Source organism: Carcharhinus amblyrhynchos, chromosome 1 (assembly GCF_965287045.1).
Source record: "Carcharhinus amblyrhynchos chromosome 1, sCarAmb.v2.hapA, whole genome shotgun sequence".
Lineage (NCBI taxonomy): Eukaryota > Metazoa > Chordata > Chondrichthyes > Carcharhiniformes > Carcharhinidae > Carcharhinus > Carcharhinus amblyrhynchos.
Window position 1 is genome coordinate 122,561,988 of NC_137324.1, and position 12,097 is coordinate 122,574,084.

Genomic DNA, 12,097 nt, shown 5'->3' on the forward strand with positions numbered 1-12,097 from the left:
AACACGGACAGCACCTCGCACCGGATCACCAGGTTTTTTCTTGTCATGGAGAGGGAGCATTGCTCCTACCAGCCCAGTTTCTGCCTGGCTTTGGCGACGCACTCGTCCCAGTTTTTGGCGCATGCCCCTGCCGCTCCAAACCATATCCCCAGCACCTTCAGGTAATCTGCCCTGACAGTGAAAGGGACAAAGGATTTGTCGGCCCAGTTCCCAAAGAACATGGCCTCGCTCTTACCCTGGTTGACTTTGGCTCCTGAGGCCAGCTCGAACTGCTCACAGACGAGGAGCCTGTGAACAGATGAGGGGTCCGAGCAGAAGACAGCCACGTCATCCATGTACAGGGAGGTTTTGACCTGCGTGCCTCCGCTGCCTGGGATTGTCACCCCTTTGATGCCTGGGTCGCTTCTGAGGGCCTCGGCAAAGGGTTCAATGCAACACACAAAAAGAACGGAGGAGAGAGGACAGCCCTGTCTGTCCAGACCTGATTTGGAAGCTATCTGTTTGCCACCCATTGACTGAAACTGCGCTGCTGATGTCTGTGTAGAGCAGCCGGATCCAATTGCAGATTCCCTCCCCAAAGCCCATTTTGGAGAGCACATCCATCATGTAGCTGTGCGATATTCTGTCAAACACTTTCTCCTGGTCTAGGCTGATGAGGCACGTACCCACCTGCCTGTCCTGCACGTAGGCGATCGTATCCCTGAGTAGCGCGAGGCTGTCAGAGATCTTCCTGCACAGGTTTGATCAGGATGGATCAGTTTCTCCACCTGTAGATGTCCATCTATAGGTTGCCCAAGTTCAGAAAGTTTAAGTGCAAATAGGCAAGTGCGAGTATCAAACACAAACAGAAAATGCTGGAAAATCTCAGCAGGTCTGACAGAGTTTGTGGAGAGAGAATAGAGCCCCCTTTTCAAGTCTGGATGACACCGTCAGAGCTGACAAAGTCTTTTGCTTTTGTACGGAGTATCAAGTTTGCTCAGAATTTGAACGACGCAGTTTATGCAATTAGGGTGCTGATAAGCTATCCATTTTTGCCGACCCAATCCATTGGGCCATTACCGTACAAGGCTACTTGAAGCCAAATGAGAGTGATTCCGTCTCACGCTTCCTATGCATGAATCATAACCACATTGGAATTGGGAGCAGAAGTAGGCCATTCAAAAAGATAATGCTAATCTTTATCCTTAACTCACTTTCCCATATGATCCCCATATTCCTTGATTCCCCTAAAATCCAAAAATCTATCATATCAGCTTTGCATATGCTTACTGGCATCCATGGACTTTTGGTGCAAAGAATTTGAAACTCCTTATCTTAAGCCTAAATGGTCGACCACTTATCCTGAGACAGGAACCCTTGTTTTTAGGCTCTCCACCCTGCCAAGTCACCTCAGAAGCTTTTATGTTTCCATGTAATTTTGATTTGATTTATTATTGTCACATGTATTAACATACAGTGAGAAGTATTGTTTATTGCATGCTATACAAACAAAACACACTATTCATAGAGAAGGAAATGAGAGAGTGCAGAATGTAGTGTTGCAGTCATTGATAGGGTGCAGAGAAAGATCAACTTAATGCAAGGTAGGTCCATTCAAAAGCCTGACAGCAGCAGGGAAGAAGTTGTTCTTGAGTCAGTTGGTACGTGACCTCAGACCTTTGTATCTTTTTCTTGAAGGAAGAAGGTGAAAAAGAGAATGTCCGGGATGCATGGAGTCCTTAATTATGCTGGCTGCTTTGCCGAGGCACAGGAAGTGTAGACATCGTCAATGGATAGGAGGCTGGTTTGCATGATGGATTGGGCTACATTCACGATCTTTTGTAGTTCCTTGTGGTCTTGGGCAGGGCAGGAGCCATACCGAGCTGTGATATAACCAGAAAGAAGGCTTTCTATGATGCATCTGTAAAAGTCGGTGAGAGTTGTAGCTGACATGCCAAACTTCATAGAAAGAATGTAGAACATAGAAAAATTACAGCACAAACAGGCCCTTCGGCCCACAAGTTGCGCCGATGATATTAATACCTAGTAGGCTTACTTATAACCCTCAATTCTGTTGAGTCCCATGTACTCATCTAGAAGTCTCTTGAAAGACCCTATCGAATTTACCTCCACCACCACCAATGGCAGCCGATTCCACTCACCCACCACCCTCTGATTGAAAAACTTACCCCTGATATCTCCTCTGTCCCTACTCCCTAGCACCTTAAACCTGTGTCCTCTCGTAGCAACCACTCCAGCCCTTGGAAAAAGCAAGTCTTCTGAGAAAGTAGAGGTGCTGGTAGGCTTTCTTAACTATAGTGTCGGCATGGGGGGACTAGGACAGGTTGTTGCTGATCTGGACACTTAAAAACTTGAAGCTCTCGACCCTTTCTACTTCATCCCTTTTGTTGTACACAGGGCATGTACTCCTTTATGCTTCCTGAAGTCGATTACAATCGCCTTCATTTTGTTGACATTGAGGGAGAGATTATTGTTGCCACACCAGTTCACCAGGTTCTCTATCTCATTCCAGTACTCGGCCCCGTCATTGTTTGAGATCCGGCCCACTACAGTGGTGTTGTCAGCAAACTTGAAAATCGAATTGGAGGGGAATTTGGCTGCACAGTCATAGGTGTATAAGGAACATAGTACAGGGCTGAGAACACTGCCTTGTGGGGCCCCAGTGTTGAGGATGATCAGGGAAGAGCTGTTGTTGCCTAAACTTACTGATTGTGTTCTGTAAGTTAGGAAGTTCAGAATCCAGTTGCAGAAGGAGGTGCCGAGGCCCAGGCCGCAGAGTTTGGAAATGAGGTTCATGGGAATAATAGTGTTGAAGGCTGAGCTGTAGTCAATAAATAGGAGTCTGACATAGGTGTCCTTTTTATCTAGGTGTTCCAGAATTGAGTGCAGGGCCAGGGAAATGCCAAGTGCTGTGGACCTGTTGCGGCGGTCAGCAAACTGTAGTGGATCCAGGTAGTCCAGAACTGGAGTTGATTTGTGCCATGACTAACCTTTCGAAGCACCTCTTATTCTTTTATGCATCAGAAAATATACTCTGAATATACTATATATATAGTTATACTACTCATTCTCTCTTCTCACCCAGGGATCCAATCTAGTGAACTTTCCTTGCCTACAGAGACAAAACTGTATGAAGCACTCCAGGTTTAATTTCACCAAAGCCCTACACCATTGCAGCAATATTTCCTTACTCTTGCATTCCAACATCCTTGCAATAAATGTCAACATGCCTTTTTCATTCCTAATTATTTACTGTATCTGCACCTTAACTTTCTTATACAAAGACACTCAAATCCCTTGATTAGCATTTAATAGCTTCTCATTATTCAAAAGAAGATGCATTTCTTTTGACTAAAATGGGCATTATATTCCATCTACCACATTCTTGCCCAGTCACTTAATCAGTCCATGTCTTTTCACAAACTCTTTCTCTTCCTCAGTGCACTGTTTCCCACCTAGCTTCGTATAATCAGCAAATTTGGACACGCAGCACCCAGGAGATGTTTGTTAACTGACGATTGTATGGTGCGAGTGTTACTAGCTGCTTATAAACCAAGATCTAATGTTGTTCTGGTCTTTTAATTCTTCTTTGGTGTGTCAGTGTCACTGACTAACATCCATGTTCTGTCATCATTTATGAATGTAGTTAGCACTTGCTGAAACAGACGTGACCTGCTGATATGGTAGTCATGAGAATGAAAATTTTATAAATGGAAATGTCTAAAGATGGGATTGTTCAAGGAAGGAAAAATTGTTGATACGTTGTCTTGGAAACAAATGGTCTTTGTAATTTGGATGACTACCTCGTGCTTTGTTGTTGCTGGAGGACACTAAGTACCTGTTTCTATCAATTCCCACATGTCCATTCTACATTTTATAGAACATAGTCACTCTATTTTTCTCCTTTCCTGTGGTGATTCCCATTCCAAATCCTTTATCAAGGATGTGAAATTAGTGTATTTTTCATTTTAAATGGTGAAGCACATCTCGCTGTATGTGGACATGGACTGCTTCACCATCCGAAGAGATGCAAATGATATTGAACACTGTACAATCATCAGCAAATATAACAATTTATAGATTCATACAGTGCAGAAAAGGCCTTCAGCCCATCAAGTCTGCATTGATAATAATTACCATTAAAGGCATGTTTTAGTAGGGCAGCCCAGGGAGTGTGGGCTACAGCAGGAGAGGAATGAATGGAAAGGGTTTAACAGACAGTCTGACTGTAGTATCCACACTCACTGCAAGCAGACATACGACAAAATACAAATAACTACATCCCAGACAGCACTAAACAGTCACACCCCAATTGTGATCTTTCTAAGATTACAGCAACAATAAGAGAATCAATACCACTTATTGAGACTCTACTATGTCTAGAGGAGCCATTGTGCCTCTGGAAAACTAATTAATTATCAGGGAAATGGGGATAATTAACACACCATTGAAATCAGCTTGATAACGACAGTGCTTTGATATTGCAAACAAGAAGATAGAATATGTTCAGCAAATGATTAAAGATAAAGCACACAGGACAATGGATCAGCATAATGTGATCAAAACAGAACTTTAATAAATTTAAAGTAACAATATGATGACCTAATTGAAATGTAGCACTTTGTAATGCAAAAATATATAAGAATGTGTAAGCACCTATGATGGCTAGAGTAGATCAGGAACAAACTGGAGTTACAGCTCCAAGTACATGTTGAATAAAGTGGTTTTGTTTTTGAAGTTCTATACAGTCTCAGAAGACTCAGTTCATTCATTTCCTCTAACACTCACTAATCCAATTTTCCTGCACTTGTCCCACATCCTTGAATGTTATGATGTTTGAAGTGCTTATGATGTTTGAAATGGCTTTAGCATTGACACCAAGCAGGCAACACAACAGCAAGCAACACAACCTTTCAAATCTCCAGATATGATTAAAGAGAACAGTATCCATCATTACAGCTGAGGATTCCAGCTCTTTTGATCTGGACCAATGCTAGCTGATTAATTAACAAATGTACACTGGAATAATGTGGGCTTGCTTGGTTTAGAGATGAGAATACCAAATCTGCAATGGGGGAGTGACTTGGTTCTAGAATGTGCAAATTGATTTTAAATGCTGAGTTTGATCTACTATCTTGATGCTGGCCATCTTCAGAAAAAAAGTTATGAAAATACAATTCAATAAATATAAAGTATATCGCTATTTAATTATATATAAATCTTATATGGTAGTTGTTCCTCAATATCTGGCACTACTCAGTTTGAAGCATTGCATCAATATTTGGAGCAAACGTGTGGGCTAAGATTATCTTGAATATTGGTTAGTTTTGTGACATAAGCTGGTGGATGTGGTTTGGATTTGTTGATATTTGACAGAAAATATTTGTTCAGGCATGTGCATGCTGCCAACCATGGAAAGAATTTTGCTGTAAAGGATTTGGTTTAGAATAACTTGGTGCCAGGTATTGATAAAGCTTGGCAATATCAATGTCTGGAAAAATTATCCTTCATAAATGTGACACACAGTGATTCTGTTTGGAGTCCCACTGGTACATCCATGCATATTGACGGAAAATGATGCACTGAAAATCCCAAACTTTCCTTCATGGTTCCTGAAGTCAGAGAATCCTATCTCCATTCAGCAATTTTGTCTACATAACCTTTTGTAATCCTGTGACATTGAATCCCAACAGTGCCATGTAGTGATTTGAAGGCAGGAAAATGTGCCACATTAGTATGGGATACTGCTGCCCATAGTTAAGGTCTGTCTCAAAGGTCTGAACTTTGCATTCAGTGCATTCTGCAGTTTCCACCCAATTCTCTTCTCTTACCCAGTGGTGCATTATGGAAAACTTTCATCTGTTTCCATAGCTTGTTTTTCCTGGAACTGGCTGGTAGTCTGTCATCAGAGGCTTATATCTGAAAGGGTAACATTCTGTATCAAACATGGCTGACTCTTACCATCAGCCATCGGAAAGGTTTGCAAGTTGACACTCAACCCGTTTGATTGCATTTTGAATGCACCTTCCTTGGCCATCAAGTCCTTGGGTGGGACTTGAACCCAGAACTTCTGCCTCAGAAGCAGGGATGTTACCCATTGGCCACAAGACCTCTATTTAGGTGTTCTGTAATATCAACCATGAAAACAAGATAATGATGCAATTTTACCATGCAATTCAAGTTTTATTTTAAAACAGCACCTCAATTTTACATTTTTCTAACAGTTGGCTTTACTGCCAATGATTGAGACGTGAACCTCAAACAAAACGTACAATTTTAATAACAACATTCATAATGTGATTCATTTTCAGAGTATTACTACACAGATCTTTTTGTTTTAAAAAGCTGTCAGAAATAACTGACTTACTGGTTTGGGTTGATCGTTTACAATTTTAGTTTCAATTTCTTGTTCACCACTGAGGGTGCCACAACTGTGGCCAGATTCACAGCTTTTACAGAGCTCTCACCAAAGTATCAAAAATGGTCATTTATAGTTGTTTCTTCTCTTGTCATCATCAATTCTGCAAGCTCCACTATTATGCAAATATTCTTTGAAACTCACCAGATAAAAATTACTAATGGAGCCATATCCATCCCAACAATCTTTTCATCTATTGCAATTGGAAAAAAGATGCAGTGGCAATTCTATTGTCCCAAAGTTGGCTGTTTATAATCCCAATGAAATCATTGATCAGAATAGTAACAGGAAGGCTAGGAGGTCTTGGGGAACTCATCAATGGCTGCAGAATCCAGAAAGTCTTGGGACCCAGAGGTCCTACTGAACTGAATGGCAATGCAGTTTGTTGTTGTTTTGTTGCCTGCTCGGCAATTGGCCAGCATGACAGCCCAATCAACAGCCAGGAGAGAAAATCAGTCGGAGGCCCCGTCTGGTGAGCCCCAGGGATGGACTGACAATCAGGACAAAGGGAGAGGTCACCCACTGTGGTTTGGAGAGAAAGTGAAGCTATTGCAGCAGTAGAGAGAAAGAGCCATGACTAACGGAAGGGAGGCTGAATGACTCTTTGAGAGAGTGGGCTAGGGAAGAACTATGTGCCTGGAGTGATAGCTTTGTTGATTGCTTTAAAGTTTACACATTGTCTAAGGTTACCATTTTTGCATTATGCAAGTGGTCAATATCCACAACAATGAATCAATTCACTCAATGATGTCAAGTGCTTCTCATCATTTCAGTTCTTGTAACATTTTGGTACAGATTGCAAACAGTCACCATCCCAAATTTTGTGAATTTGACATGGTGCTTGACATGGCGTTGTGAACCAGTAAGCCCACAATTTGGGCTCAGTTTTGACACTATGTGTTGATGCGAGGGGCAAGACAGTGTCCCTTAATCTGCCCAGATCCACTAAATAAGGAAGGATACTGATGTGTATAGTGTGCGTGATCCATCATGTTAATGTTTGCTCCTGTGGGTCTTCAAGCTTGAACCCAAGTCTATCAAAATGGTTTAAGCCTTTAAGGCTTCGCGCTTTAACTATGTAGAACATGAACCTGTCTAAGGTAACATGTTCAAAGGGTGTGGGAACAATGATTGTTCGCAAAACTGGAATAATTGAATTATTGTAAGCTTGAAAAGTACCTGCCACAGAAGTAAGAGTAAGTCGCAAAAAATACTGATGGTAGAGTTTGTTTATCAAAATAGATACTTGCGCACTAACATCAATGAGAAGCAATCCTGAGGTGCCCATGATCTTGACTGAGCATTCCTGAAGATAATCTGGTGTTTTACCATTTGTGATGTACCTCACACTTAGGAAGAGGCTTCTTCAGGCATCAAAATGGTGAAGTCTTCTTCGACCTGCAGATCTTTGCAAAGTGGTTCCACTTTAAGCAGAAGTTACACTTTTTGTCTTGAGCTGGACATGACATTGTGAATCGCTGAGTACCTCCACAATTTGGGCACAGATTTGGCACTACCTGGCCATGATGGGGCATTTGTTGATGAGATTGCTGAGGTCTCTTTGTCTGTAAACCTGACACTTAAGCTGGTTGGACATACTGTGTTTGCAGCCCTGAGTTTAAAGGTGAATTGCTGTGCAACCTCTGTAAATTTAACATGGCAGATTTGATTTGGACAGCCAAGATCATGATATTTTTTCCCCCAAAGTTAAACCTTCATCCTCTGTGAGGAAGTGTTCCCTAATTCATGGAGTTGAAGTACTTTCATTTTATTGGTCACAAATTTGATTGTTGGCTAGTATGCCAAAATTACATGTTGAAGCCAACTGTCACAACCATGCCCCATATTTATTTATGGACTCACTATTTCCCTGGTATCTCTGGTGGAATATATGGCGTTTGATCATCACACATTGCTTTGTCCCAAAATATTTTTCAAGAACGCTGATCAACACATCAAATGTGGATGTCATAGAGTGATAGAGGTTTACAGCATGGAAACAGGCCTTTCAGCCCAACTTGTCCATGCCGTCCTTCATTTTTTTAAAACCCTTAAGCTAATCCCAATTGCCTGCATTTGGCCCATATCCCTCGATATCCATCATACCCGTGAACTATCTAAATGCATTTTAAAAGATAAAATTATACCCGCCTCTTCTACTACCACTGGCAGCTTGTTCCAGACACTCAACAGCCTCTGTGTCAAAAAATGCCCCTCTGGACACTTTTGTATCTCCCCCCTCTCACCTTAAACCTATGCCCTCTAGTTTTAGACTCCCCTACCTTTGAGAAAAGATATTGACTATCTACTTTGTCTATGCTCATTGTTTTATAGACCTCTATAAGGTCGCTCCTCAGCCTCCTAACCTCCAGAGAAAAAAGTCCTAATCTATTCAGCCTGTCCTTATAACTCAATCCATCAAGTCCCGGTAACATCCTAGTAAATCTTTTCTGCACTCTTTCTAGTTTAATAATATCCTTTCTATAATAGGGTGACCAGAATTGCACCAGAACTGCACACAGTATTCTAAGTGTGACCTTACCAATGTCTTGGACAACTTCAACAAGATGTCCCAACTCCTGTATTCAATGTTCTGACCGAAGCATGCCGAATGCCTTTTTCACCAATCTGTCCACCTGTGACTCCACTTTCAAGGAGCTATGAACATATACCCCTTGATCTCTTTGTTTTATAACTCTCCCCAACACCCCACCATTAACTGAGTAAGTCCTGCCTGGTTCAATCCACCAAAATGCATCACCTCGCATTTGTTTAAATTAAACTCCATCTGCCATTTGTCAGCCCACTGGCCCAATTGATCAAGATCCTGCAGCAATTGGAGATAACTTTCTTCACTGTCCACTGTGCCACCAATCATGGTGTTATCTGCAAACTTACTAACCATGCATCCGATATTCTCATCCAAATCATTAATATAAATGACAAATAACAGTGGGCCCAGCACTGATCGCTGAGGCACGCTGCAGGTCACAAGCCTCCAGTTTGAAAAACAAGCCTCTACAACAACCCTCTGGCTTCCATCAAGAAGTAAAGTTTGTATCCATTTAGACACCTCACCCTGGATCCTGTGAGATTTAACTTTATGCAGCAACCTACCATGCGGTACCTTGTCAAAGACCTTGCTAAAGTCCATGTTAACAACATCAACTGCACTGCTCTCATCTACCTTCTTGGTTACCCCTTCAAAAAACTCAATTAAATTTGTGAGACATAATTTTCCACTTACAAAGCCATGCTGACTGTCCTTAACAGTCCTTGCGTCTCTAAATGCCTGTAGATCCTGTGTCTCAAAATACCTTCCAACAATTCACCCACCACAGATGTGTCTTCTGTAAGCTTCTTGAATAATCACTGGCCTTCTGCTCCAAGACATATGGATGGAATTCTCCCGAAAAATGATTAAGCTGGCGTGAATAAGATTGCAATCTTCCCACACTTAGTCATTTTTGGAGAAGGGCGAGTTTTGCATTGGTTCCGAGAGCGTCGGGACCTAAACACGTCAGCAAGCCCGGCTTCACAAAGAACAGTATCATTTCTAAAGGGCATCCTGATCTCAAATTGAAATTGGAGACCCAACACCCTCTCCCCACAGACACTGGGGACACCCCCTCCCCTCATTGAAGGGATGTTTCCCCACATGCTGCTCCTCAACAAAGTCTGCTGGCATTGGAACCTTCCCAATGGTCCCTCTTCATGATGCCCTCCATGTTCTCCCCTTTAAAATCCTCCCTTCATGTCCTCCCTTCTTGAGCCCCCTTCATGTCCGCCCTTCATGACCGTCATCCATGCCTCCCTCATGAACCCTCCCTTCATGAAAACCCCTTACGACTTCCATTCATGACTTCCATGATGCCCCCCTCATTAATCTCTCCTTTCATGACTCTTTCATGCCCCACCCCCTCAGGACCTACCCCATTGACACTGCCTCAACACTCTGGCAGTGCCCACCTGGCAAGTGCCAGGATGTCAGTAGGAATTTCCAGACTGGCACTGCCAAGTGAGCATCACCCAGTTGTGTCCCTGAGCACCCAGGGGGCGTCAATGGCCTTTAAGTGCCCCCCAGCGTCACCTTCATGCCTGGCCTCCATTTATGAAGACTGATGGTTATTCTTGTCAGGTTCTCACTGCGTCCAGGGTTAGTCTGGGAGCAAGTAAAATCAGGTCTCAAACGGACTCAGCATATTTAAATGCTTATTACTTGCCAGTAAAAGTGGGAGGGAACCAGATTACATCCTTGAGTGGTGACTGGGAAGATTCCAATGGGGTTTTGTGGTGGCGCTAAATGCACTAAACCCCTCTCCTGTGATTCTCCAGCCACACTCCGATCTAACGCAATCTGCACCAGGCTGGAAGTACAAGTATTGCCTTCTTATCGATTGCTGTTACATGCAGACTCATGACCATAGACCTTGAACCCCAAAATCCATCAATTCTGTGACTTGGGTAAATCTCCTGATGAAGAAAGGGAAGGTGCAGGTGATGGTATTTTTAACTCTCTATCATCTTCATTGCTTGTTGGTGTGTTTTTAAAATCTCGGAGCTATGCAGTGATTGCATATCATTTCAATGGGCTCTAATTTCCACTCCCCACCATTGGCCAGTAGTGGGATCTTCTGGTCCTGCTGCTGCCAATGGGATTTCCCGTTGTTTGCACCCTCCACCACCAGGAAATCTGCGGTGGAGAGTTGCTGTCAGCAGGACCGGAACATCCTGCCAGCAGGAACAGTTGGAAAATCCTGGCCTGTGTGTGTAAGGATTTGATTCAATGCTGTAAAATGTCTATTTTCATGCTTGCAGCAGTTAACCACTATGTAGTCCCTCTCTCTCAATGATCATGCCCAGGCATAATTAATCATACACAGTGAGCAGTCAACAGACACACATAGTCAAATGCCAATCTATTGAACGCTACAGGTTGGAAGCTTGCTGTCTGCTTGTTCGGTCATTGGGTGCCTTGATGAACATATGGGTGCAATCAATGATGCTCTGCATCCAGGGGAATCTAGCAATGGAGATGAAATCCACTGCTTTTTGAATATGTGATGCCACAGCTGTCATGAATTAGGTGAACTATCCAGTTTTTGTGAAAAGTGCCTCAGTGACTTGCAAAAGGGTGTCAACTGTCCAAAGATGTGCGGCTTAGATTGATTGGCTGTGGTAAATTGGCCCTCGGTTTAGGGGACTAACAGGATAAATATGTGGGGTTACGGGAATTGGGCCTGTGTGAGATTGTGGTCAGTGCAGATTTGATTGCCAGGCAGATTGCTGTTGCAAGCTGATTGAACCGTCTTTCAGTGGGTTGAACTTTCTACTTCAGTTTTGTTCCAGAATTGTGGTGATCTTTTCAATGAAGCAACAGGGTGGAGTTTTCACAAAGGTTTACCAATCAACTGTCATAACTTTAGCAGATTAGCAGAAACTCCAGAGAAACAGTTGGCAGGATTTTTTGGCCCTGGCACTAACGAGCATTGTCGTAGGCGGGATAGGAAAATTGGAGAGCCTGTTTGTTTTCCTGTCCTGCCTGTGATGATGCCTGCCAGTGTCGGGGCTGGAAAATCCCACCCAGTATAATGAAGGCAAGTATAGATTTCTGACTGAAGTTTGTAACTTCATCCACTAGATGGTGTATTATTACTCTGTGTGCCTTGGAGTTCCAGA